Source organism: Myxine glutinosa, chromosome 2 (assembly GCF_964187855.1).
Source record: "Myxine glutinosa chromosome 2, kmMyxGlut1.1, whole genome shotgun sequence".
In the NCBI taxonomy this organism is placed as follows: domain Eukaryota; kingdom Metazoa; phylum Chordata; class Myxini; order Myxiniformes; family Myxinidae; genus Myxine; species Myxine glutinosa.
In genome coordinates, this window is record NC_136262.1 from 32,696,140 (window position 1) to 32,723,736 (window position 27,597).

At 52.7% G+C, this 27,597-nt stretch overlaps 2 protein-coding genes across 9 annotated transcripts in view; both read right to left on the reverse strand.

Moving 5' to 3' along the window:
* Nucleotides 1-8,003, reverse strand: part of LOC137421903 (CD27 antigen) — a 172,731-nt gene extending 164,728 nt beyond the window's left edge. Inside the window, exons 1-4 of one of the 7 annotated variants that reach the window (XM_078773159.1) lie at nucleotides 5,622-5,746; nucleotides 3,471-3,545; nucleotides 2,974-3,009; nucleotides 2,741-2,843 (exon numbers count right to left, since the gene is read on the reverse strand). The gene's annotated coding sequence lies outside the window, so the exon portion shown is untranslated. Of the gene's footprint in view, nucleotides 1-2,740; nucleotides 2,844-2,973; nucleotides 3,385-3,470; nucleotides 3,546-5,510; nucleotides 5,532-5,621; nucleotides 5,753-6,468; nucleotides 6,572-7,909 lie in introns of those variants that run through there. The other 6 variants (XM_078773161.1, XM_078773162.1, XM_078773158.1 and 3 more) reach the window with 6 other exon arrangements.
* LOC137422651 (tumor necrosis factor receptor superfamily member 6-like) overlaps nucleotides 1-27,597 on the reverse strand; it is a 163,170-nt gene that overhangs the window by 44,179 nt on the left and 91,394 nt on the right. The gene's annotated exons all lie outside the window — the stretch shown is intronic.

Below are 27,597 nucleotides of genomic sequence, written 5' to 3' on the forward strand. Positions count from 1 at the left end.
TTACGTCACCGGCTTGGGCCAGGAGATTCTGTTGCTGGTCTCGAGCTTTGGGGGACCCATGGGTCGCTACACACGCCCCCCCAGAATCGACTTGGTCCAGGAAGATCAACCTGAGGGGGATCCGGATGAAACGACCCCTGGCTGGTCGCGGGGGGGGGGGGGGGGGGGGTCCGGTGTGGTGGCGGGTGGCTGGACGGGGGGTGCAGTGGACGGGGGGCGGCCGCGCCACGGTGGGAGAGCCAGCCGTGGCAGCTGGCCGACGTCCATGTGGGCCGGCTTGAGGCGGTCCACCGAAATCCGGTCCGCCCGGCCGCCGATGCCGACGACGAAGGACTTGTTGTCCCGTCGTAGGACCCGGAAGGGTCCGTCGTATGGTGGCCGGAGCGGCCCCCGGTGCGCGTCGTGGCGCACAAAGACATACTCCGCCGTGCGGAGTGCTGGGGGGGACGTAGGATTGGGGGTCGCCGTGGCGGGACGTGGGCACCGGGGCGAAACGTTGGGCGGCCTCCAGGAAGTCCATGCGCTGGCGCGCGGCGGACCAGGGGCTGGTGGCGTCGGGCACGAACTCGCCCGGGACGTGGAGGGCCTGGCCGTACACCAGCTCGGCGGTGGATGCCTGGAGGTCCTCCTTTGGAGCCGTGCGGAGACCCAAAAGGACCCACGGGAGCCGGTCGGCCCAGCCGTCGTCCTGGAGGCCGGCCATGTGCGGCCTTCATGGAGCGGTGGAACCGCTCGCACAACCCGTTGGCCTGGGGGTGGTAGGCCGTGGTGTGGTGCAGGGTAACGCCCAACGTGCAGGCGACCGCGCCCCACAGTTCGGACGTGAACTGTGGGCCGCGGTCCGACGAGATGTCCGCCGGTGCGCCGAAACGTGCGACCCAGGTGGCGATGAACGCCTCGGCCACGTCGGCGTTGGTGGTGGAGGCGAGGGGCACAGCCTCCGGCCACCTGGTGGTCCTGTCCACCATGGTAAGCAGGTGGGTGAACCCCTGCGATGGGGGCAGGGGACCCACCAGGTCCACGTGGACGTGGTCAAAACGTTGCTCGGGCACGGTGAAAGGAGCCAGCGGAGCCTGGGTGTGATGGTGGACCTTGGCCCGCTGGCAGGGTGTGCAGTCGTTGGCCCAGTCGCGGACGTCCCGTCGCAACCCGTGCCAGACGAAACGTGCCGACACCAGCCTCTGGGACGCCTTCCGGCACGGGTGCGAGAGGCCGTGGAGCGAAGCAAAAATGCGATGCCGCCAGGTGACTGGCACAACGGGGCGAGGTCGGCCTTGGGAGACGTCACAAAGCAGGACCGTGTCCGCGAAGGGGACGTCAGCCAAGCGGAGGCCCGTGTCCACTACCCGGAGCGCCTGCACCGTGCCGTCGGTGGCCTGGTCCGTCGCCATCAGGCGAAATCGACGCCGAGTTGGACGGCGTTGGCGCCGGCTCGAGAAAGGCAGTCGGCCACGGCGTTGTCCTTTCCGGCGACGTGCCGGATGTCCATGGTGTATTCCGACACGGCGGAGAGGTGGCGCTGCTGGCGGGCCGACCACGGCTCCGTGACCTTGGCCATGGCGAAAATCAATGGCTTGTGGTCGGCAAAGGCCGTGAACGGGCGGCCCTCCAGGAGGTGGCGAAAATGGCGGACGGCCAGGTACAGCCCGAGGAGCTCGCGGTCAAAAGTGCTGTACTTCAACTCGTTGGGCAGGAGTTGCCGGCTGAAGAACGCGAGCGGCTGCCAGGCCCCGTTTACCCATTGCTCATGAACCGCGCCCACGGCGTAGTCGGAGGCGTCCGTGGTGAGGGCGATGGGAGCATGGGGTACCGGGTGGGCCAGCAGCGTGGTGTTGGCGAGGGCCCGTTTTGCGCCGGTGAAAGCAGCGTCCATGTCCGTGGACCAGACGACGTCGTGCTTCGCCGGCTGGCCGCGGAGGGCGGTGTACAAGGGCCGCATGAGTTGCGCAGCTCGGGGCACGAAGCGGCGGTAAAAGTTCACCATCCCGAGGAACTCCTGCAGTGCCTTGACGGAGCGGGGGCGCGGGAAAGCGGCGATGGCCTCGACTTTGGCCGGTAGCGGTACGTCGCCGTTCCGGGTGATGTGGTGGCCCAAAAAGTCGATCGTCGCCACACCAAAGTGACATTTGGCCGGGTTGACGATCAAGCCGTGCTCGCTGAGGCGGCCGAACAGCGTCCAGAGGTGGAGGAGGTGCTCGGCTCTGGACGTGCTGGCGACGAGGAAGTCGTCCAGGTAGGCAAAGAGGAACGGCAAGTCGCGCAGCACGCCGTCCATCAGGCGCTGGAACGCCTGTGCCGCGTTTTTGAGGCCGAAGGGCATCCGGAGGAATTCGAAGAGGCCAAAAGGTGTAATAACGGCCGTCTTCGGGATGTCGGCCGGGCGGACGGGCACCTGGTGGTACCCCCGAATCAGGTCCACTTTTGAAAAAATGGTCCGCCCCGCCAACCGATCGGAAAAATCCTGGATGTGCGGGACGAGGTACCTGTCGGGGGTAGTGGCGTCGTTGAGGTGGCGGTAGTCGCCGCATGGCTGCCACCCGCCCCCCGGCTTCGGGACGATGTGCAGCGGCGAGGCCCAGGCACTGTCGGAGCGCCGCACGATGCCGAGGCGCTCCAGCGCGGTGAACTCGGCCTTGGCGACGGCGAGTTTGGCTGGGTCTACACCAACATTAATTTTGGAGGCCAACAAAGGTCAAAAGATAAACCGAGGGACGGCACACACCTTGATTAATCATCTTACCTGCGAAATACTGGGATGAGAGTTTATAGCAATGTCAGGATTCGTACCCAGGCTTGACAGCTTAGAGGCGAGTGTGCGCCGGGATGTCCAGTTTAATGTCCACCTGAGGGACGGCACACACATTGGTTAATCACCTTACCTGCAGCAGACATGTACACCCCTCGGCTGGTCATTCTGTGAATGATTAAGGAATATGTAATAAAGTTTGTCATATTCATATTTGATCAGTGCACCTGTTTCCTCTGGGAGCAGCAGCAGCGGGCAGTCCTCTGTGGGATATATAGATCACAGTAGATCTTGGGTCGGACCTCAACACCATCAGGTGTGTTTATTTACCAAGATTCTCGTGGAGATCTCCCCACGTGGTTTAAACATTCCAGCAAGCACTCCATTAAAAACTGATTTGGAACGGCTAGCTTGGTAAGCGCTCCCTTTCTGCTTGGTACCTGAACATTTTCCTCTCTTTCAGTTTCGTGTTCAACAGCATTAGCGACTTTTTCAAAAGGTAAAATGTCCGAGTTCGACCTTCACCTTCCTAAATGAACAATATTTTTGTTTTCTCTCAACGTTAATTGTGAAAAGGAAAGAATAAACCAGTTATAGTTACAATGATAATTTAATATTGATAAACTATCGTATAAAAGGTGAAAAAACGTGATCGTTATTCGTTATAAATTACGCACAAACACCTGATCAGAGTTACCAAACATGGAGGTAACACATTGCTCACGGAGGTTTCCCCGAGCTGTCGTGAATGGTTAATGAAGTTCAATGTGTAAACTCCGCCACATTCAGTCCCCGCCTCCTGCAACAGAACAAGAGCACCGATGATGTAACAGCAGCAGCAGCCCCGTCCCTCGACTCTCTACCCTTTATCACATACCTGTTCGACTATCTGCCCTTTATCACGTACCTGGTCTACTCCCTGCCGTTTATCACGTACCTGTTCTACTCACTACCTTTTATCACGTACCTGTTTGACTCTCTCTGGTTTATCACGTACCTGTTCGACTCACGACCGTTTATCACGTACCTGTTCGACTCTCTACCCTTTATCACGTACCTGTTCGACTCTCTACCCTATATCACATACCTGTTCGACTCCCTACCCTTTACCACATACCTGTTCGACTCCCTACCCTTTATCACATACCTGTTCGCCTCTCTACCCTTTATCACGTACCTGTTCCACTCCCTGCCGTTTATCACGTACCTGTTCTACTCACCACCTTTTATCACGTACCTGTTTGACTCTTTCCGGTTTATCACGTACCTGTTCGACTATCTAACCTTTATCACATGCCTGTTCGTCTCTCTACCCTTTATGACATACCTGTTCGTCTCTCTACCCTTTATCACATACCTGTTCGTCTCTCTACCCTTTATGACATACCTGTTCGTCTCTCTACCCTTTATCACATCCCTGTTCGACTATCTACCCTGTATCACATACCTGTTCGTCTCTCTACCCTTTATCGCATACCTGTTCGACTATCTACCCTTTATCACATACCTGTTCGTCTCTCTACCCTTTATCACATATCTGTTCGTCTCTCTCTCCCCTTTATCACGTGCCTGCTCGACTATATACCCTTTATCACATACCTGTTCGACTATCTACCCTTTATCACATACCTGTTCGACTATCTACCCTTTATCGCATCCCTGTTCGACTCTCTGCCCTTTATCACGTACATGTTCCACTCACTGCCGTTTATCACGTACCTGTTCGTCTCTCTACCCTTTTTCACATACCTGTTCGTCTCTCTACCCTTTATCACGTACCTGTTCCACTCCCTGCCGTTTATCACGTACCTGTTCTACTCACTACCTTTTATCACGTACCTGTTTGACTCTCTCTGGTTTATCACGTACCTGTTCGACTCACGACCGTTTATCACATACCTGTTCGACTCTCTACCCTTTATCACGTACCTGTTCGACTCTCTACGCTATGTCACATACCTGTTCGACTCTCTACCCTTTATCACATACCTGTTCGACTCTCTACCCTTTATCACGTACCTGTTCGACTATCTGCCCTTTATCACATACCTGTTCGACTATCTACCCTTTATCACATCCCTGTTCGACTCTCTGCCCTTTATCACGTACCTGTTCCACTCACTGCCGTTTATCACGTACCTGTTCGTCTCTCTACCCTTTTTCACATACCTGTTCGTCTCTCTACCCTTTAACACGTACCTGTTCTACTCCGTGCCGTTTATCACGTACCTGTTCTACTCACCACCTTTTATCACGTACCTGTTTGACTCTGGTTTATCACGTACCTGTTCGACTCACGACCGTTTATCACGTACCTGTTCGACTCTCTACCCTTTATCACGTACCTGTTCGACTATCTGCCCTTTATCACGTGCCTGTTCGACTGTCTACCCTTTATCACGTGCCTGTTCGACTGTCTACCCTTTATCACGTGCCTGTTCGACTGTCTACCCTTTATCACGTACCTGTTCCACACTACCGTTTATCACGTACCTGTTCGACTCTCTACCGTTTATTACGTGCCTGTTCGACTCACTACCGTTTACCATTGCTCACATTCGAATCTTTAGAACATTTAATACCCAATAAAATATGAATTACCGTCCGTGGGATTCTCAACCGACACAATCACTCATCAGTTATAATCACGATTTTTACAACACCTGGTGATAAAGGTGGACATAATCTAGCGTTAAACATAAGATGCTCCAATGTAAACTTTTATAAACCCCACCACAGGTTTCCTATTCATGTAATAAATTACCTTTCAGTTTTATAGATCCTGATACAAGAAGACCCGACGAAAAACTCCGTGAATTGTCGATCACGGTCCGTTTTACGTACAAAGCAGAAATAAAACACTCGTACAGCACACCTGGATATCTTTGGATGTTGTGGCTCCTGTCTCCTCTCATTCCAGGGCACAGTGAGCGAGCCACCACAGCCGCGTTTCCGGAGACCGATCACGTTCCTCCCCACGCCTCCCTGAGATCGCGCCGAACAATCACGTCCACGTCCACCCCCGACTCCTCCCTCAGGTCACGCCCACCAATTACGTGCCCCACCGACGTTCCCCTAAGGTCCCGCCCACCAATCACTTTCCCCCCCGACTCCTCCCGAAGATCCCACCCACCAAAGCTGCTCAACTTTGTTATTTTATGATTGATGAAATGTAACAAATAGAGACACAAACTTCTCTGTTTGTATGAAGAATCGATTCTCTTCATGCAGATTTTACATGGACTGAAAATACGTTTCTCTGCTTGGACTGGACGAAATCTGCTAGAAATTTCAGAGGTAAATTCTATGTGATGGAAATGGAAATGAGTTTTTTAATCTAAGGTATTTATTCACCTGTCACATGAAATGGATTTGTTACCTGTGCTCGCGAAGCGAAAAACAGGGTTGAGCATTCGGGTGCGTCCGTGTGACGTGTCTGTATTTTAAAAATCAATTTTATCGGTAACCGTTGGTCGAATTGACACGAAACTTTACCATACGAGCGGCTCCGCCTGTGGAATTTTTTTATTCGTAATTATGACGTCATATGTCACGTGGCACGGACGCCATCTTCTAAAACTATCAATTTTCATCCGATTGACTTGAAATTTTAACAGGATTTGCATATCAGGTGACAAAAGTAAACCAACAATTATTTTGGAGGCCAACAAAGGTCAAAAGATAAACCGAGGGACGGCACACACCTTGATTAACCATCTTACCTGTGAAATACTGGGATGACAGTTTATAGCAATGTCAGGATTCGTACCCAGGCTTGACAGCTTAGAGGCGAGTGTGCGCCGGGATGTCCAGTTTAATGTCCACCTGAGGGACGGCACACACATTGGTTAATCACCTTACCTGCAGCAGACATGTACGCCCCTCGGCTGGTCATTCTGTGAATGATTAAGGAATATGTAATAAAGTTTGTCTTATTCATATTTGATCAGGGCACCTGTTTCCTCTGGGAGCGGCAGCAGCGGGTAGTCCTCTGTGGGATATATAGATCACAGTAGATCTTGGGTCGGACCTCAACACCATCAGGTGTGTTTATTTACCAAGTTTCCAGGAGAGTTCTCCCCACGTGGTTTAAACATTCCAGCAAGCACTCCATTAAAAACCGATATGGAACGGCTAGCTTGGTAAGCGCTACCTAGCTGCTTGGTACCTGAACATTTTCCTCTCTTTCAGTTTCGTGTTCAACAGCATTAGCGACTTTTTCAAACGGTAAAATGTCCGAGTTCGACCTTCACCTTCCTAAATGAAGAATATTTTTGTTTTCTCTCAACGTTAATTGTGAAAAGGAAAGAATGAACCAGTCATAGTTACAATGATAATTTACTATTGATAAACTATTGTATAAAAGGTGAAATAACGTGATCGTTATTCGTTATAAATTACACACAAACACCTGATCAGAATTACTGAACATGGAGGTAACAAATGTTCACGGAAGTTTCCCCGAGGTGTCGTGAAAGGTTAATGACGTTGTGTGTAAACTCCGCCCACATTTAGTCCCGCATCCTGCAACAGAACAGCAGCATCAACGATGATGTCACAGCTGCAGCAGCGCCCCGTCCCTAGACTCTCTGCCCTTTATCACATACCTGTTCGACTCTCTACCCTTTATCACATACCTGGTCGTCTCTCTACCCTTTATCACATACCTGTTCGACTCTCTACCCTTTATCACATACCTGGTCGTCTCTCTACCCTTTATCACATACCTGTTCGACTCTCTACCGTTTATCACGTACCTGGTCGACTCTCTACCGTTTATCACATACCTGTTCGACTCTCTACCGTTTATCACGTACCTGTTCGACTCACTACCGTTTACCATTGTTCACATTCGAATCTTTAGAACATTTAATACCCAATAAAATATGAATTGCCGTCCGTGGGATTCTCAACCGACACAATCACTCATTAATCACGATTTGTACAACACCTAGTGATAAAGGTGGACATAATCTAGCGTTAAACATAAGATGATCGAATGTAAACTTTTATAAACTCCACCACAGGTTTCCTATTCATGTAATAAATTACCTTTCAGTTTTATAGATCCTGATGCAACAAGACCCGACGAAAAGCTCCGTGAATTGTCGATCACGGTCCGTTTTATGGAGAAAGCAGAAATAAAACACTTGTACAGCACACCTGGATATCATTGGATGGTGGCTCCTGTCATTCCAGGGCACAGTGAGCGCCACCACCACAGCCGCGTTTTCCGGAGACCAATCACGTTCCTCCCCACGCCTCCCTGAGATCGCGCCGAACAATCACGTCCACCCCCGACTCCTCCCTAAGGTCCCGCCCACCAATCACTTTCCCCCCGACTCCTCCCTAAGGTCCCGCCTACCAAAGCTGCGCAACTTTGTTATTTTATGATTGATGAAATGTAACAAATAGACACAAACTCCTCTCTTTGTATGAAAAATCGTTTGTTTATCTTTATGCAGATTTTACATAGAGACTGAAAATACGTTTCTCTGCTTCGACTGGACGAAATCTGCTAGAAATTTCAGAAGTAAATTCTGTGTGATGGAAATGGACATGAGTTCTTAAATCGAAGGTATTTATTCAATTGTCACATGAAGTGGATTTGTTACCTGTGCTCGCGAAGCGAAAAACAGGGTTAAGCATTCGCGTGAGTCCGTGTGACGTGTCTGTATTTTAAAAATCAATTTTATCGGTAACCGTTGGTCGAATTGACACGAAACTCTGCCATACGAGCGACTCCGCCTGTGGAATTTTTTTATTCGTAATTATGACGTCATATGTCACGTGGCACGGACGCCATCTTCTAAAACTATCAATTTTCATCCGATTGACTTGAAATTTTAACAGGATTTGCATATCAGGTGACAAAAGTAAACCAACAATTATTTTGGAGGCCAACAAAGGTCAAAAGATAAACCGAGGGACGGCACACACCTTGATTAATCATCTTACCTGTGAAATACTGGGATGACAGTTTATAGCAATGTCAGGATTCGTACCCAGGCTTGACAGCTTAGAGGCGAGTGTGCGCCGGGATGTCCAGTTTAATGTCCACCTGAGGGACGGCACACACATTGGTTAATCACTTTACCTGCAGCAGACATGTACGCCCCTCGGCTGGTCATTCTGTGAATGATTAAAGAATATGTAATAAAGTTTGTCATATTCATATTTGATCAGGGCACCTGTTTCCTCTGGGAGCGGCAGCAGCGGGTAGTCCTCTGTGGGATATATAGATCACAGTAGATCTTGGGTCGGACCTCAACACCATCAGGTGTGTTTATTTACCAAGTTTCCAGGAGAGTTCTACCCACGTGGTTTAAACATTCCAGCAAGCACTCCATTAAAAACCGATATGGAACGGCTAGCTTGGTAAGCGCTACCTAGCTGCTTGGTACCTGAACATTTTCCTCTCTTTCAGTTTCGTGTTCAACAGCATTAGCGACTTTTTCAAACGGTAAAATGTCCCAGTTCGACCTTCACCTTCCTAAATGAAGAATATTTTTGTTTTCTATCGACGTTAATTGTGAAAAGGAAAAGATAAACCAGTTATAGTTACAATGATAATTTATTATTGATAAACTATTGTATAAAAGGTGAAAAAACGTGATCATTATTCGTTATAAATTACACACAAACGCGTGACCAGAGTTACAAAACATGGAGGTAACAAAATGTTCACGGAAGGACCAAGTGTCGCGATACTTTATTCGGTGTACGTTTTCATGGAAGTCCAGTTTAACGGTCACGAACGTGCTGACCCTTTTTTGTTTTTGACCAAGGGGGAGAGTTCAGTGGGGGTTCCGCCGAGGTTGATCGTCTCATCAGCCGATTGCGGGGCTCGGTAGTCGCAATTGAGAGGGGATGGGTGGAGCCGTTTTTTCGGCGAAGCTTCTCTTTTTTTGGACCCCGGAAGACGCCGTACTCTTCGCGGAGCTGACGCTCTTCCGGGCTTGATTCCCGGGCCAGACTAAATTCCCGCTGGTAGGAATAAATGGATAGTTTCTCGGGAGAGGATGGGGAGGGGGTCTTTAAATCTGTTGGTAAACCTCGGAAGAGAGAGAGACAGAGACAGAGAGAGAGAGACAGAGACAGAGATAGAGAGAGACAGAGATAGAGAGAGACAGAGACAGAGAGACAGAGACAGAGAGAGAGGCGAGGCCAGGTGTCCTCTGATGAGGTGTCTCCAGTTGGGAAGCCCAAGCGTCGGGCTTCCCTCTCCCAGACCTCTGGTAATCCCGTTGATTCGCTCGATAAGTTTGTGGTCATTGTGGCGGCCGTTGAGAGGCCTAATCGTGTGGGTCCGTCCAACCCTATAAAGTTAGCAGCGCTTATAAAGAAAGAGTTCGGGGAAGTCGTGTCTGCGAAAGTGCTTCGGTCGGGTGACTTGCTCCTTGAGTGCAAGTCAGCCGGGCAAAGGGACACTGAGGTGTTGAAAGCAACTCATTTTGGGGAGGTCTGTGTTTCGTGTCAAATCCCGAGGTACATGAGAGAATGTCGTGGTGTCATCTATGGGGTGGATTCATCCATAGAAATTGAAGAGATTAAGAGCTATTTGGCCTCCAGTGGAGTGACTGAGGCTCGCCGTATTACCACATTCAGGGATGGAGAGAAGGTGAACACCTTATCAGTCTTGCTGTCCTTCAGTGGTTCTTGCCTTCCATCAAAGGTAGTGCTCGGCTATTTGGCCTTCACGGTAAGAGATTACATACCGGCTCCTCTTAGATGCTACAAGTGTCAGAGGTTTGGGCATACGGCCCCAGCTTGTCGGGGCAAGGTTCACTGCAGCAGATGCAATGGCGATCATGAGCGTAGTGCTTGCCTGAGTGAGCAAATGCATTGTGGGAATTGTGGTGGGGCACACAGCTCTGCTTACCGAGGCTGCCCGGATTTTCAAAAAGCAGCGCTAATTCAGCATGTAAAGGTAAAGGAAAAATTAACTTACGCTGAAGCCGCTTCGAAAGTTTCTGAGTCTATATCTGCCTCGTTTGCAGGTTTGCGCAACTGTAATCCCATTGGAAAGTCGCTACTAAAACTGTAGGAGTCCAGACTGAAACTGAGCCAGTCGAGTGTCGATCAGAGAGAGCCAAATCTGATTCAGATTTAAATATTTCTAAAGACGCGTTTATTGCGTTTATTTCCGAATCTATCAACTGCTCTGCAGTAGCGTCTAGTCGAACGGACAAAATCCGTGCTGTGTCGGTTGCCGCGGCTAAGCATCTGGGTTGGGAAGAATTTCCCATTGGCCAGATCCACGCTCTGTTGGGGCACAAGAGGAGCGGGTCGAAGTCCAGACCTCAGAAAGACCCCCCTCTCTTGGTTGGTTAACGATGGTTAACGAACGCCTGATATTTTATTTAGAAAAGAATAATCTGCTTAATAGACATCAGAGTGGATTCAGGAGGGGTCGGTCCTCTTCAGATCAAATAGTCTCTCTGGCGAATGACATTAGGAAGGCTTTCATTGTCCGCAAGTCGGTGCTGGGGGTTTTCCTTGATATTCAGAAGGCCTATGATTCTGTCTGGAGGGACGGTCTTCTGTTTAAGATTCACCAGTTAGGCATCAGGGGCAGACTTTTCTGGTGGGTCCGTGATTTCCTGTCTGGCAGATCTTTTCAAGTGCGTGTTGGTGCTGCTCTGTCCTCCGTGTTTCTCACTAAAAAGGGTATTCCTCAGGGTAGTTGCATTAGTCCCACCCTTTTTAACATAATGATAAATGATGTTGCCTCTCTTCCAGGGGTGCGGGGCAATTTGTCTTTGTTTGCCGATGATATAGCTATCTGGGTTCGGGGCAGGAACTGTGCGTTCATCTCCAAGCGCCTTCAGGCTGATGTTGTCAGTATTGAGCAGTGGGCTGTAAAATGGGGTTTTGCCATCTCTGGGCCAAAGTCTAAGCTTGGAATCTTTACCCTCAAGAGAAAGGTTGAGGACGTCAAATTAACAGTCAATGGCACGGCCCTAAATGTCTCTCTGGTGGTCCCCTTTTTGGGGGTGATCTTTGATAAGGGCTTAACCTGGAATGCCCATTGTGCCAAACTTGTAGCTAAGTGCTCGAAGGGTCTCAACCTTCTCCGTTGTATCTCGGGAACCTCTTGGGGTGCCCACCAGGATAGCCTCCTTATCTTGTACAGAGCTCTAATACGTTCGCACTTTGATTACGGGTGTCAAGCCTTTTGGGACATGTCCCTGTCCATCCGGAGGAGGTTGGAAGGAGTTCAGTCCAAAGCTCTCCGCATATGTCTTGGTGCCTTTAAAAGCTCTCCAGTGAGCGCTCTCCTGGTTGAAGCGGGTGAGTTGCCTTTGTCACTTCGATGGGAAGTGTCTATTCTCAAGAACTGGTCCAAATGCATTTCCTTCGGGGTAAATCATCCTGGCAGTTCTCTGTTCCTGGATTGCTGGGAGTATCATGCTCTTGGTAACCTCCATCGGCGTCCCTCTTTTGGTCTCAAGTGTGTTAGGGCGGTTAAAGGGTTGGGGTTGGACCTCCCCCCCGGTTAACTCAGCCAATAAAGTGTCCATATGGCCGGCTTGGACCCTCGTGGTTCCAATAATTCACTTGGATTTACAGAGTATGACAGACCGGGACAATCCCGTCGTGACAAGTAACATGGCTGTGGAATTCATTCACAAGTTTTGGAGTCAATCTCTCCATGCTTATACAGATGGCTCCAAAGATCCGGCTCTTGCTCGTACTGCGGCTGCCTTCTGCATCCCTGATGTGAAGGTGACCAAGGCTTTCAGGCTTTCAGGCTTTCAGACCAACTGTCGGTATTTTCGGCAGAACTTTATGCAATTGTTTTAGCTCTTGAATGGATTATAGACTTTTATCCCCTCAGCGCGGTCATATTTTCCGATTCTCTCTCGGCTCTGATAGTGCTTAGGTCGTTCCAGCCTGGCAGTAGGAACGAATTGGTTCTAGAGGTAATTCATCTCGTAAGTTTGGCCCATTGGAGGGGCACGGTTGTCGATCTATGCTGGGTCCCGGCCCATGTGGGCATTGCAGGCAACGAAGTGTGTGATCAGGCGGCCAAACGTGCCCTCAATCTGGAGTTCGCAACCCCGGTTCCGCAAGGCCAGGCAGACCTCTCTAATTTAATTAAACAGAAAATTAATGTTATATGGCAAAGTCAGTGGGACTCCTCCCCTAAGGGGAGGTGGTGTCACAAGGTGCATCCATCGATCGCGTCCTTGGGGTCGTCTGCCCGGCTCCCTCGCAGGGAGCAGTCTATCTTATCTCGACTTAGAATTGGACATTGTTTTCTCAATTTTTATCTTCACAGGATCGGGTGCCATCCCTCGGGGTGGTGCGATCGGTGTAAGGTTCCCGACGTTTCGACCATGTTTTTTCTTTTTGTCCGCGTTATAATAATGCTAGATCTCGTCTTCAGCTTTCTGTCCGCGGAATGGGGATCACGTGGCCAGGTCTGCCGGAAGCCTTTTGCTGGCTGGATCTGAAACATCCTGGGTTCTGTAGATGTTTTAAAGTTCATCAAAGATACGGGGTTAGCAGTGTGAGTCCCTAGTTCTTCGAGTGTGAACCTCCTGTTTTGTTTTGTTTGGATGTCAGGGTGCGTGGCGTATATCGAGCCTCGCGGCTCTGAAAGCGCCATTAAACCTTAAAAAAGAAGAAGATATCTGGACATCCTTGGATGTTGTGGCTCCTGTGGCGCAAGAGGGCATAAGCTGAAAAACTGAGATATTACCCTGCCGTGTGGTGTGCTGTGTGCTGTGTGCCGTGTGTTGTGTGCCGTGTGCCGTGTGGTGTGTGGTGTGCTGTGTGCCGTGCCGTGTGGTGTGCTGTGTGCTGTGTGCCGTGTGTTGTGTGCCGTGTGCCGTGTGGTGTGTGGTGTGCTGTGTGCCGTGCCGTGTGGTGTGCTGTGTGCTGTGTGCCGTGTGTTGTGTGTTGTGTGCTGTGTGCCGTGTGTTGTGTGCCGTGTGGTGTGTGCCGTGTGGTGTGCCATGTGGTGTGCTGTGTGCCGTGTGGTATGCTGTGTGCTATGAGGTATGCTGTGTGCTATGAGGTGTGCTGTGTGGTGTGCTGTGTGTGCCGTGTGCCGTGTCTGCATTTTAAAAAATCATTTTCTCGGCAACTGTTGGTCCGATTGACATGAAAATTTCACCATACGAGGGCCTCCTCCTGTGGAATATTTTAGTGAATATTATGACGTCATAGATCACGTGGTAAAGACGCCATCTTGGGAAAACTTCGCACCTCTTTATCTCTGAAACCATTCCAGGGAAAAAATTGAGACCTCGCTCATTGTCAACCACTCCCCATGGGGAATAAGATATGTTAATGATGATGTCATCGGTGCCTTTGTTATGACGTCATAATTCGACAAATACAACACATCCATCCGATCATTATTACATTTTTTTCAGCAACTGTTGGTTTGATGGAAACAAAATTTTCACCATAGAAGCACCTCCACCTTTAGAATATTTTAATGATAATCATGACGTCATAGGTCATGTTACAGGTGCCATCTTGGAAAAACTGAAAAATGTTGCACCTCCATATCTCCAAAACCGCTGCATGGAAAAAATTGAAACATGGCTCATTGTAAAGAATTCCATATGGGGAAATAGGTGTTGTTAACGATGACGTCATTGGTGCCATAATTATGACGTCATAATTCGACAGGAACAACGCTTAGTCTGGTCAGTTTGAAATGTATTGAGCGTGATCGATGCAACAATTATATTAGAGAATATAAATTTATGATTTCATCGCTCACGTGGTCTGGCAGCCATATTGGATCAAACCAAAAAAATGTTCAAAAACAGAAGAGTTGGCTCGCAAGAAGTTGAATGTGCAGGGTAAGTATTCCATGAATACCATCTCGTTGATTATTGGTTCACGAGTTATCAAGTGACCACGAAATTCGTCATGTGTGTGCGTCTGTCTGTGTGTGTGTCTGTCTGTCCGCAGCATAATTACCCGATGATATCATCCGATCTTGATGAAACTTGGGTGGGAGGTTGATATGATCTCGTTGTGTCCTGCCTAGAGTGGGCGTATTGCATCCATTGTGGGCGGAGCCACTCCAGAAAAACATCTTTTTAGGGGGTAATTGAGTCAAGCTACATCTTCTCCGAGGGATTTGGTGGAATCTGACAGGGGTTTCGATATTTGGTTAGGCCAATGTCATGAGTCTAGCCCCACGGAGCTCGATTTTTCATTTTTTTTTTCATTTAATTTTTCCCCGAATTTTCGGTATTGTGTAGCTAACTAACCTCATAACTGATTATACATTATTTATCACATTTCAAGGTCAGTAACCTTCGTTTTGACATTTCCGGGCCTGTTTCGGTTGTAGTCTGTCCTTTGTCATTGAATACCGCTCACTCGTGAACCATCGTCGTCTCCTGACTTGTTTATTTATTCATTGTACATATGGGAAGATTAATTCCGTGTTTTTACATCACACTCCCCCGTGTGTGTGTGCGCGCGAGACCCACTCCCCCGTGTGTGTGTGCGCGCGAGACCCACTCCCCTGTGTGTGTGTGCGCACGAGACCCACTCCCCCGTGTGTGTGTGCACGCGAGACCCACTCCCCCATGTGTGTGTGCGCGCGAGACCCACTCCCCCGTGTGTGCGCACGCGCGCGAGGCCCACTCCCCCATGTGTGTGCGCGTGTTATGGATACGGGGGACGGCTCTCCCGTTAGCAAGGGGTGATGAGCCCCTTGTCCTGTTAAGCTGGCCATCTCCCCGGTCCTGGTACTTGTAACGCTCTCCCGTGGGATGGAATGGATCAGGGTTATGGGTCCAGGGTTTATCCCGAATACCTTTATCCGTCCCTCCGCAGACCAGGGAGACAAGTACCGCTCGAACCCCGGTTTTAGATGGACTAGTTGCCGAGCGGTTTTAGCAACCCGAAGTTCGAGCCATTAACAGTACTAAACCCGATCCTAAACGTTGGCCAAATCGTGCCACAGGTATTCAATGAAGGAAATCACTAAAGCGACCGAATGTGAAGAAGAAGACGAAAGTAGGAAGAACAAATATAATTTATTACTATTATTTACAAGACCAAAAATAACCAAGGAGAATGGAAAGGATAAGAAAATAACTGAACAGAAAGGAGCAAGGAGACACAGTGCAATATTAGCTTATATTAAACAGTCTTACTTATAAACCCAGAACAACATGAAAGACATACAAACGGCCAGACTTACACAGGGGATGAAAGCAGGAACGAATGGTAGGAGGTGGATGGCTTGGAGGGAGAGGAAGGTTCAGCAGGGACCGGGGCACGGTCGGGCTGGAAGCGAACAGCCGCCGTCAAAACCCGAGCTGCGATCGTGCAAAACTGCCGCGGCTCTGAAGCTGCGCGGCCAAAGCTCCTCCTGTGCACCGCTGCGTCGCGCGCTCTCCAAATCACTTCGGTCCTTTCTCCGATCCCGCAGCTCTCTCTCTCCGATCTCCCTCGATCTCTCTCCGTCTCTTTTCTCCCCCTGTGTGTCTCCCCCATGTGTGTGCGCGCACGCACGAGACCCACTCCCCCGTGTGTGCGCGCGCGAGACCCACTCCCCCAGGTGTGCGCGCACGCGAGACCCACTCCCTTGTGTGTGTGCGCGCGCGCGAGACCCACTCCCCCGTGTGTGTGCGCGCGCGTGAGACCCACTCCCCCGTGTGTGCGCGTGTGCGCGCGAGACCCACTCCCCCGTGTGTGCGTGCGCGCGCGCGAGACCCACTCCCCCATGTGTGCGCGTGCGTGCACGAGACCCACTCCCCCGTGTGTGTGCGCGAGACCCACTCTTCCCTGTGTGTGTGCGCGAGACCCACTCCCCCGTGTGTGTGCGCGAGACCCACTCCCCCATGTGTGTGCGCGAGACCCACTCCGCCGTGTGTGCGCGCGCGTGCGCGAGACCCACTCCCCCGTGTGTGTGCGCGAGACCCACTCCCCCGTGTGTGTGCGCGAGACCCACTCCCCCGTGTGTGTGCGCGAGACCCACTCTTCCCTGTGTGTGTGCGCGAGACCCACTCCCCCGTGTGTGTGCGCGAGACCCACTCCCCCGTGTGTGTGGGCGAGACCCACTCCCCCGTGTGTGTGCGCGAGACCCACTCCCCCGTGTGTGTGCACGAGACCCACTCCCCCGTGTGTGTGCGCGAGACCTACTCCCCCGTGTGTGTGCGCGAGACCCACTCCCCCGTGTGTGTGCGAGACCTACTCCCCCGTGTGTGCGCGCACGCACGAGACCCACTCCCCCGTGTGTGCGTGCGCGTGCGAGACCCACTCCCCCGTGTGTGCGCGCACGCGCGCGAGACCCACTCCCCCGTGTGTGCGCGCACACGAGACCCACTCCCCTGTGTGTGCACGCGCGCGAGACCCACTCCCCCGTGTGTGCGCGCGCGCACGCGAGACCCACTCCCCCGTGTGTGCGCGCGCGCACGCGAGACCCACTCCCCCGTGTGTGCGCGCGTGCGAGACCCACTCCCCCGTGTGTGCGCGCGCGAGACCCACTCACCCGTATGTGCGCGCTAGACCCACTCCCCCGTATGTGCGCGCTAGACCCACTCCCCCGTATGTGCGCGCGCGAGACCCCCTCCCCCGTATGTGCGCGCGTGCGCGAGACCCACTCCCCCGTGTGTGCGCGCGCGCGAGACCCACTCCCCCGTGTGCGCGCGCGTGAGACCCACTCCCCCGTGTGTGTTTGCGCCCGCGCGAGACCCACTCCCCCGTGTGTGTGTGTGTGTGTGCGCGCGAGACCCACTCCCCCGTGTGTGTGCGCGTGCGCGAGACCCACTCCCCCGTGTGTGTGTGCGCGCACAATACCCACTCTCCCGTGTGTGTGCGCGCGCGCGAGACCCACTCCCCGGTGCAGTGTGCGTGATGTGGGCAGGGAGGGAGAGGAGCTCTTAAAGTCACATTTTACGAGATTTAATTACACATTTCAAACTGTATTTCCCATGTGCACACACATGTTAATATCAGAAGTAAATAAATTGTGTAGATTACATTTGTAGATCTGATAAATTGCAAGAACCCATTTTGTAAAACGGAATGTGCAGGTGCAGCATCTAAATCAATATGTCCAAGTGTCACACACGTCCATGCCCATGGGATTGCCACGGGTGATCACACGAGTAAATATATATTAGCCCTATCAGTATCACTCAATGGTGACAATTCACTTTAAAATTCTTTTTCTTAAACCTCGTATCCGGATTCGGATCTTCACCAAAATCGAATTAATCCTTGTAACACACCCAACCTCTCCACGAAATATCGTCCGAATCCATCCACGACTCGAGACATCGTGCTCACAGACAATTAGACAGGTAGACGTGAAAACAACATCCCTCTACCTTCGGTGGCGGAGGTAATAAACCGTGAACCTTCTGCACGATTAGCTCGTGGAAACCGATGTACCCGCTTTCACAAGAAGCTCATTCGAATGCATTTTTGTAAATACATCGGGAAACGAACGCGTTACAATTCGTAATGAATGCAGCTGGAAGAAAAGTTACAAAATGACCAGATAAGAAATCTACGAAAGGAATGATACTCACGAACCTCTCTTCGTTATCAGACATTTTATAACAATGTTGGTATTATTACTACAACCCTCCAACTTCACGACAACACTTAATTCGGGTAAAAACGAGATTACTTAACGATTTCTCAGTTAAATAGGGCAAACGTTTGCGGGGCAAACGGATGACCCGGCCGAAGCGCCCTCTGGCGGCTGGCGGCGTCTGGGATGCCGGGATGCCACCGGTTGCCCCTGGAATGGGTGCGGGGCCGGGGGGCGGCGTGCCGGTGGGGTTGGGCGGTGCCGGGGTCCGCCCGCCGGGGGGCAGCCCCGACGCGGGGGCTGAGCCACTGGCGGGGGGTGGTCCACGTCGAGGTGGGCCGGTTTGAGGCGGTCCACGGAAACGCGGTCAGGAGTACCGCCGATGTCCAGGGTGAAGTGCTTCGCCCTGGTCTCCAGCACGCGGAAGGGCCCGTCGTACGGGGGCCGCAGCGGTGTCCGGTGGGCGTCGTGTCGGACAAACACGTACTCCGCCGTGCGAAGCTCCGGGGCGACGTGCGTTGGCGGATGCCCGTGGTGCGCCGTCGGCACTGGGGCGAACCTCTGGGCGGTCTCCTGCAGCGCGGAGCGCTGCTGCGCCGCGGACCATGGTGCCGTGGAGTCGGGGAGGAACTCGCCCGGCACCCGCAGCGGTTGTCCGAAGACCAACTCCGCCGCGGATGTGCCCAGGTCGTCCTTGGGCGCCGTCCAGAGGCCTAGCAGGACCCAGGGGAGCCTGTCGACCCACCCGGCGTCGCGGAGGGTGGCCCGGAGTGTGGCCTTTAAGGAGCGGTGGAACCGCTCGCACAGGCCGTTGGCCTGGGGGTGATAGGCCGTGGTACGGTGCAGCTGGACACCGAGCCCCCGCCCGACCGCCCCCCAGAGCTCTGAGGTGAACTGGGGGCCGCGGTCGGACGAGATGTCCGAGGGGGCGCCGAACCGGACAACCCAGGTGGCGATGAATGCCTGCGCGACGTCCGCCGCCGTCGTCGCCGCCAAAGGCACGGCCTCCGGCCACCGGGTGGTGCGGTCCACCATGGTGAGGACGTGGGTGAAACCCCGCGAGGGGGGCAGAGGTCCCACCAAGTCCACGTGAACGTGGTCGAACCGACGTTCGGGCACCGTAAACGGGGCCAACGGGGCCTGGGTGTGGCGGTGCACCTTCGCGCCCTGGCATGCGAGGCACGTCCTGGTCCAATCGCGGACGACCTTCCGGAGGCCATGCCAGACAAACTTGTCGGCGACCAGCCTCTGGGAGGCCTTCGTGTCCGGGTGGGACAGGCCGTGGATGGCGTCAAAAACCCTGCGCTGCCAGCCCGTGGGCACGATGGGGCGAGGCCGCCCGAGGGAGACGTCGCACAAGAGGGCAGTGCCCGTGCCGTCGAACGGCACCTCAGTGATGCGGAGGCCCGTGACGGCGGTCCGCAAGGCCTGGACGTCGGGGTCGGTGGTCTGGTCCGCCGCCATCCGGGCATAGTCGATGCCGAGGTGGACCGCGTGGGCGACGGACCGGGAAAGGCAATCCGCCACCGGGTTGTCCTTCCCCGCGACGATGGCGACCTTGGCCATCGCGAAAACCAGGGGCTTGTGGTCGACGAAGGCCGCGAACGCACGGCCCTCGAGCAGATGGCGAAAGTGCCTGACGCCAGGTGAAGCCCGAGCAACTCGCGGTCGAAGGTACTGTACCGGCGTTCGTGCGGGCGGAGCTGCCGGCTGAAAAACGCCAGCGGTTGCCAAGCTCCGCGCACCCATTGCTCGTGCACCGTGCCCACCGCGTAGTCCGACGCGTCGGTGGTGGGGGCGATCGGTGCATCGGGCACCGGGTGCGCGATCATGGTGGCGTTAACCAGGGCGAGCTTCGCGCCCGCGAACGCCGCGTCCATCTGCTCGGTCCAAGCGATGTCACCTTTGCCCGGCTTCCCCCAGAGGGCTTCGTGCAGGGGGCGCAGGAGCTGGGCGATGCGGGGCAGGAAACGGTGGTAAAAGTTTACCATGCCCAGGAACTCCTGGAGCCCCCTGATCGTGCAGGGGCACGGAAACCCCTTGACCGCCTCCACCTTTGCTGGTAAGGGGATGGCCCCGTGCCTGGTGACGCGGTGCCCCAAAAAGTCTATCTCGGCGACGTCGAACCGGCACTTGGCGGGGTTCACGATCAGGCCATGCTGGCCCAGGCGTTCGAAGAGCGTGCGGAGATGGCGGAGGTGCTCTTCACGGGACTCGCTTGCAACGAGGATGTCGTCCAGGTAGACATAGACGAAAATCCAGGTCATGCAAGCCGCTGTCCATCAGACGTTGGAACGCCTGAGCCGCATTCTTCAAACCGAAGGGCATCCGAAGGAATTGAAAGAGGCCGAATGGCGTAATGACAGCCGTCTTCGGAATGTCCTCTGGCCTGACGGGGACCTGGTGGTAGCTGCGTATGAGGTCCACCTTGGAGAAGCAGGACATGTTCGCCAACCGGGCGGAAAAGTCCTGGATGTGGGGGACCGGGTAACGGTCAGGGGTGGTGGCATCGTTGAGGTGGCGGTAGTCCCCGCAGGGCCGCCATCCCCTGCCAGGCTTCGGCACGATGTGTAGCGGCGACGCCCAAGCACTCTTGGAGCGCCGCACGATGCCCAGCCGCTCCAGCGTAGCGAACTCCGCTCTCGCCACCGCGAGCTTCGTTGGTTCGAGGCGGCGGGCCCGGGCGTAGACCGGTGGCCCGACGGTGGGTATGTGATGTTCTACACCGTGCTTTACGACCACCGCCGAGAAGGTGGGCCGCGTGAGGGCCGGGAAACTGGCGAGGAGGCGGGTGAACTCGTCCGCTGCCGGGAGGGTACAAACCAACCTCGCCGGGACCGAACCGCTCAGCAAGCCGCTTGGCGAGCCGCTCGGTGAGCCACTCAGTGAGCCGCTCAACGAGCTGCTCAGCGCGCAAGCAAGCGAGCTGAACGTTTCAGCCTGGACAAGGCGTCTGTTCTGTACGTCGCCAACAACCCGTTTGCACAGAGGAAGTCCGCACCGAGCAGTGCCATGGGGACACTAGCGGTTACGAACGTCCACGTGAAGCGTTGCCCTCTGAACCGCAGGGAGAGGCAGCACTTCCCGAACGTGCGTATGGGTGTTCCGTTGGCTGCAAGCAACGCGGGGGCCCCGGCCCGCGGTGTGCTTGTCGGACGCAGAGGCAGGGATAACGCTCACCTGCGCACCCGTGTCGCATAGGAAACAGCGCCCGGACAAGGTGTCCATTATAAAAAGAAGGCTGCCGGAATGGCCGATGCTCAGGGCCGCTACTGAGTGCCGGCTTTGTAGTTTCCCGACTTGCCGAACGTGCACGGCGGGCAACAATTCCTCGCCTTGTGGCCAAACCTGGCGTGGAAATGGCACCAGGTTTGCGCGAAGGCGGAGGCCGCGGTTTTCGCGGTGGTGGTGGGCAGGGCGTGGCGGCGGCCACGCGGTGTGCATCGGCCTCGAGATCCACGAGGTGTGGTGCATCAGCATCAGCATCAGCCCTGTGATCCGCGACGGCCACACCGAAGCTCGCCCGCATGTCAGACGCCGCGAAAAACTTGTCGGCCTCGACGGCGAGCCCGCGGGGTTCCTTTATCTTGGAATCGGCCAACGCGAGGCATACCTGGGCCGGTAGCTGGCGTAAAAAAAAAAAGAGCGCCTGGAATAAAAAAAATCCGGTGCTTTGTCCCCCAGTAGCGACAGCATATGGTCCATTCGGACCGATGGTCACGTGTCGCCGAGGTCGGGAAGGTCCAGGTGACGGTCAGCCTGTTCGTCCTCTGTGAGGCCGAACGTGGCGATGAGGCGACGCTTGAGCGCCTCATATCTGTGGTCGGCCGGTGGGTTCCGCAGGAGGGACACGACGCGGGCGGCTGTGCCGGGCCTGAGGGCGGCGATGACGTGGAAATAGCGCATCTCGTCTGCCGTTATGCCACGAAGCCGAAACTGGGCTTCTGCCTGCACAAACCATATCTCCGCCTGAGCTTCCCAAAACTCGGGGAGTTTCACCGCGACCGCGTTGCTGCTCGTCATGGCGCGTTCTGTAGTTCAGCGTCGGCTGAACTAGTCGAGGTCACCAATGTAGTGCGGTGCTATGCGCGCGACTTGTCTTGCCAATAAGGGAAGAAACAACGATGTAAACACAAGCGTCTTTATTCAAAGGGTCAAACTATAGCACTGCCGTGCTCGGGGCTGTGTGCCCCGTGTATATCCCGAGGCCACGCCTACCCCTCGGGCGTGGCCGAAACCCTCCTGGTGCGCGGAATGATGTCATCGCGCCAGCGAGCCATCGTGTCTGCCACAGAACTATATCTTATTTTTCATCTTCGTATTTGTTTTATTAATTTAAATTTCTCTCATTACAATCAACGAGTATGGCATTGAACTATAGCAGTGACAAACAAGGGCTGTGTTCCGTTATCAAGCAGCTTGCTATCGCCTTCCAAGCAATTTATACTTTTAATTTCCATGCTGATCATTCAAGATCTGCAAAACCCCTTCCCGCCCCACAATGCATCGGGGTAGGTGTATAGATAAGCTTGACAAGGGGCTCCTCCTTCTGATTCCCCATTTTTACGGTGTAGCCCATAGGGCAAAGCCGTCTAGAACAGTGTTTGTCCGTATGTATGTATGTATGTATGCATGTCCCCTTAAACGTATACCAATAAGAGCTAAGGATCTGGTCACTTGACAGGGTGATGTGATTACGTCTGACGTCATTGCGGCGGCACGGCTAATTTTGCCGTGTTGGTCTCACCAACTCGTTACTCCACCCCTAACACAAAATCCTACAGACATATTGGTGGGTTCAACCCACAGGAAGGAAGCAATGACAACAGAGGGACCATTGACCTGTCTGCGATGGCGAAGTGATAGATCCATAGACGACTCAGCTTCATCGTGGGAGATTCCAATGACCTTGAAGGCCTTGGTTTCCAGAGTGTTAACCTGAGCAAGAAGTGAAGCAGGGGAGAGCACTGGTCCGTCAAGCTGCGGATGAAGCCCTTGTAGGTGGATATAGGAGTTCCAATGTGCCATGGAAGGACTTTGTACGATGGAGGATGCCCAGTTGGCGGCTGGCTTTGGAGACCATCTTAGATATGTGGCTTGCTCAAAAAAGATCATGGCTGATGGTGAGAACGAAGAGTTTGAGTGACAACTATCTCAAGAGGATTGGTAAGAAAGTAGATGGGGTCGGGGTGAGGTTTACTGTCGGGTAACCTTGGGTCCGTTCGGAGAGCGAGAGTGTGAGATTTGTCAGGACTGAAAGATATTTCATCAGCTTGTGATGTTGTCAAGATCTGAAGAAAGGGAAAAGGCTGCAACCCATGCTTGGCTGAAGGATGAGGGATTTCATGGGAGAGTGTAGAGTTATCAGCAAGTAGATGAAGAGGATTCTCCAGAGAGTCGGAGAGATCATTGATGAAGATCAGGAAAGGGACTGGGCCCAAAACACTGCTTTGGGGGCACTACAACCTTGACAAAGAAGAGGAGATGAAAGTATTCCATTGAGTGCCAGACCTTGGCTCCGAGAGTAGAGGAAGACAGTAAGCCATGTGTGGACTTGGCCTGGGACTGTATCACAAGCATGAGATATGTCCAGAGAGATGGCCCTGAATTCATGGGTGACATTCCGGGCCTACATCTATTGTTGGGTGAGTAGAAGCAGCATATCCAAGGTAGAGGGCCTGGTTTGAAATCAAACTGGTGATCTGAGATGAGGTTGTTGAAGAAAAGTATGATGTCTCTGATTCCATAGTATCTCTCCCGGGCTACTCCCTCCTCCGGTATGATAGACCTGAGCCTCGTCCTGGAGGCGGGGTTGCTATCTTTATCAAAAACTCTCTTCCTCACTCGCCCTGCACTGCACTCTCTCCACCTCACCCCCAGGAATACCTCTGGCTACGGCTTCCCCTTCGCTCCCACCTCTTGTTCATATGTGTGTTGTACCGTCCACCAAACAGTGATGACTCCATCTACATCTCGCTGTCTGATGATATGGACCAACTTCTATCTACTCATCCCAACTCTCTCTTCCTCATATGTGGTGATTTCAACTGTCATCATGCCAGTTGGCTGGGTGTGGGTACCTCTCTCACCAGCCATGGCTCCTCAGCAAAGGACTTCTGCGACTCACTGGGACTGACACAATCTGTCAATTTCCCGACCCGGATCTCAGTCAACGGAACATCTTCTCTTCTGGACTTGGTTATGACTAACTTCCCTGAAAATGTCTGCTGCTCTTCTTCTGCTCCGATCGGAACATCTGATCATGTCCTTGTTAAAGTGGACATCTCTCTGACCATCCTCAGGGAGCCTGCTCAGCGTCGACGAGTCTGGCATTTCACTCAGGCCAACTGGCACGGTCTTCAAGCAGCCATCAATCATCTGGACTGGTCTCCCATCTCTACCACCTCTGACATCAACTCATCCTGGGAATTCTTCCAAAGTAAATTGCTCTCTCTCATGCACAGATTTATCCCATCTCGTCTTCAGTTGTCATACCCTTCCTCCCGTCCATGGTACACGGAATCTTGTGGTGAGGCTGTTGCCCAGAAACAACTTGCCTTCGTCTCCTGGAAAGCAAATCCAACGGAAGGAAATCTCATTTCCTTCCACAAAGCCCGAAACAAGTGTGTGTCCACCCTCAGGAGAGCCAGGAAACAATATCTCTCCGTTCTCAAGACCGAACTCTCTTATCTGTCTCCCTCTTCCAAATCCTGGTGGCGTCTGGTCAAATCCGTTTCTGGTGTTTGTTCCCCCTCCATCCCCTCCCTTACCTCAAACGGCTACACAGCTGACTCCGCACGTGAAAAAGCTGAATGCCTCAACTCTGTGTTTGCCTCTAAATCTTGTGTCCCAAACCCATCCCTCTCTGTACCCACCATACCCAGTCGTACCCTGCTGCTCCTGGACTCCGTGTCCTTTCCTCCTGACAAGGTGGAAAAGTTTCTGTCAACCCTCGACTCTGATTCTGCAACTGGACCCGACGGCATCAGCCCACGGGTCCTAAAATCCTGCTCTGCTGCTCTATCTCACCCTCTCTCTGTTCTCTTCACCCTCTCTTTTGCTCAAGGTCAACTGCCATCTGCTTGGAAATCAGCCAACATCACCGCTTTGCACAAAAAAGGTGCAAAAACAGATCCTAGCAACTACAGACCAATCAGCCTTCTCCCAATTATCAGCAAAGTCATGGAATCCATCATTGCTTCTGATATGAAATCTTTCCTCTTCTCCAATGGCTTGATCTCTGATCATCAATTTGGTTTCAGACCAGGTCACTCTACTCTGGACATGCTGCTTCTGCTGTCTCAACAATGGATGGAGGTCCTCAATGCCAAACAGGAAGTTAGAGCTGTCTCCCTCGACATATCACGTGCCTTCGACACGGTCTGGCACCCCGCTCTGCTCACCAAACTCTCCTCCTTTGGTATCCATGGAAATCTCCACGCATGGCTGGCGGACTTCCTCTCTAGTCGTCGTCAACGTGTGGCCCTGAATGGGTTTCTCTCATCTCCTCTTCCTGTTCAGGCTGGAGTTCCCCAAGGCAGTGTTCTGGGCCCCGTGCTTTTTCTGGTCTTCATCAATGATCTCTCTGACTCTCTCGAAAATCCTCTCTATCTCTTTGCTGATGACTCCACTCTCTGCCGCTCCATTCCTCTTCCCTCAGATCGGCAGTCTGCTGCCTCCTCACTCTCTGAAGACCTGGACAAAATCACAGACTGGTCAAACAAGTGGAACATGTCTTTCAATCCTGACAAATCTCACACTCTTACTATGTCTCTCCGAAAAGATCGACTGGACAACCCTCCCATCTACTTTCTCAACAATCCTCTCCAAGAAGTTCTGTCGCTCAAGATTTTGGGTCTCACTATCTGCCATGATCTTTCTTGGGAAAACCACATTTCAAAGCTGGCCTCCAAAGCCAGTCGCCGACTGGGCATCCTCCGTCGTGCGAAGTCCTTCCTCGGCACACCTGAGCTCCTCACCACATACAAGGCTTTCATCCGCAGCTCAATGGAATACTGTTCTCCCCTATGGGCCGGTGCTCCTGCCTCACACCTAGCTCGGCTTCACGCTGTTGAAACCAAAGCTTTCAGAATTATTGGAATCTCCCGCGATGAAGCTATCTCTGAGGGCCTTTCACTCACTCACCGCAGGCAGGTAGGTGGTCTTTCTGTCTTCTACCGACTCCTCTCCGGCCTTGCACCCCCAGCTCTCTCTGTGCTCTGTCCCCCAAATATTCCTACAGGTCGCACAAGATCTGCCAGCAACCCTCTGATGGTTAAACTGCCGAAATCTCGGCTCTCCGCTCACCTTCACTCTTTCATTCCTCTTTTCTCCCGCCTCTGGAACAAACTCCCTCACTCCCTTCAATCCCACTCCTCCCTCCAGGTCTTTAAAACAGCTGTTCACCACCATCTCTTATCTTCCCCCATCCAAAACCTTGATCTTTTCTACCCCCGCTAATTCACCCCAGATCCACCTTGTTTGAAATTCCAACTTCTTTCCTGGAAGTCCTGGCAGTGTCCATATGTTTTATACCTCTCCCACTGCCCCCTTCCCACGCCCCCCCCAAAGCCCTCGCCCTCTCTCAGATCTCTCGATGCCTCCATGTCTCTCGGTCCCTGCTCTCAAATGTTGTGTTTGTGTCCTTCCCCCTCTCTCCCCATCTTGTCTACCGCTCCCTATGTTATATGTTTTATGTGTCGGTTTGTCTTTCTGTGTGATTAATGTTCGCTCTTTCACGAGCCTCGATATTGTATACAAAAAAAAAAAAAAAAAAAAAAAAAAAAAAAAAAAAAAAAAAAAAAAAAAAAAAAAAAAAAAAAAAAAAAAAAAAAAAGGAAATATTTCCTATCAACTATGATGATAGATTCCATGGCCTTGCTGATGATTGATAGGTATGTAGTAAAGAAGTAAGCTCATTGGTCTGCAGTTAAAGAGTATCAGTTTTTGCACTTTTATAGTGCAGTTTTGTTGGCGGATTTCCAACCAGATGTAAGATGACCGAGGCCAAATGACGTTGGAAATGGCAGAAAGACGATGTGAAAGAGCAGCAGAGCAGGGTTTTTGGACACGTGAGCTGATCCTGTCCAGTCCAGTTGCAGAATCCGAATTGAGGGTTGAAAGAACATTCTCTACCTTCCCAGGTGCAAAAGGCACAGGAACAAAGTCCAGCAGCAGTTCGGTATGACACAAAGATGGGGACCAAGAGTGAGCGGTTGGGGACACAATATGTGAAAGCAAACACAGAATTGGGCCATTTGGCCTTCTCACAAGCGGAGTCACCTGTGATGCCATTTGTGGAGACGGTAGGGATGGAAGGGGA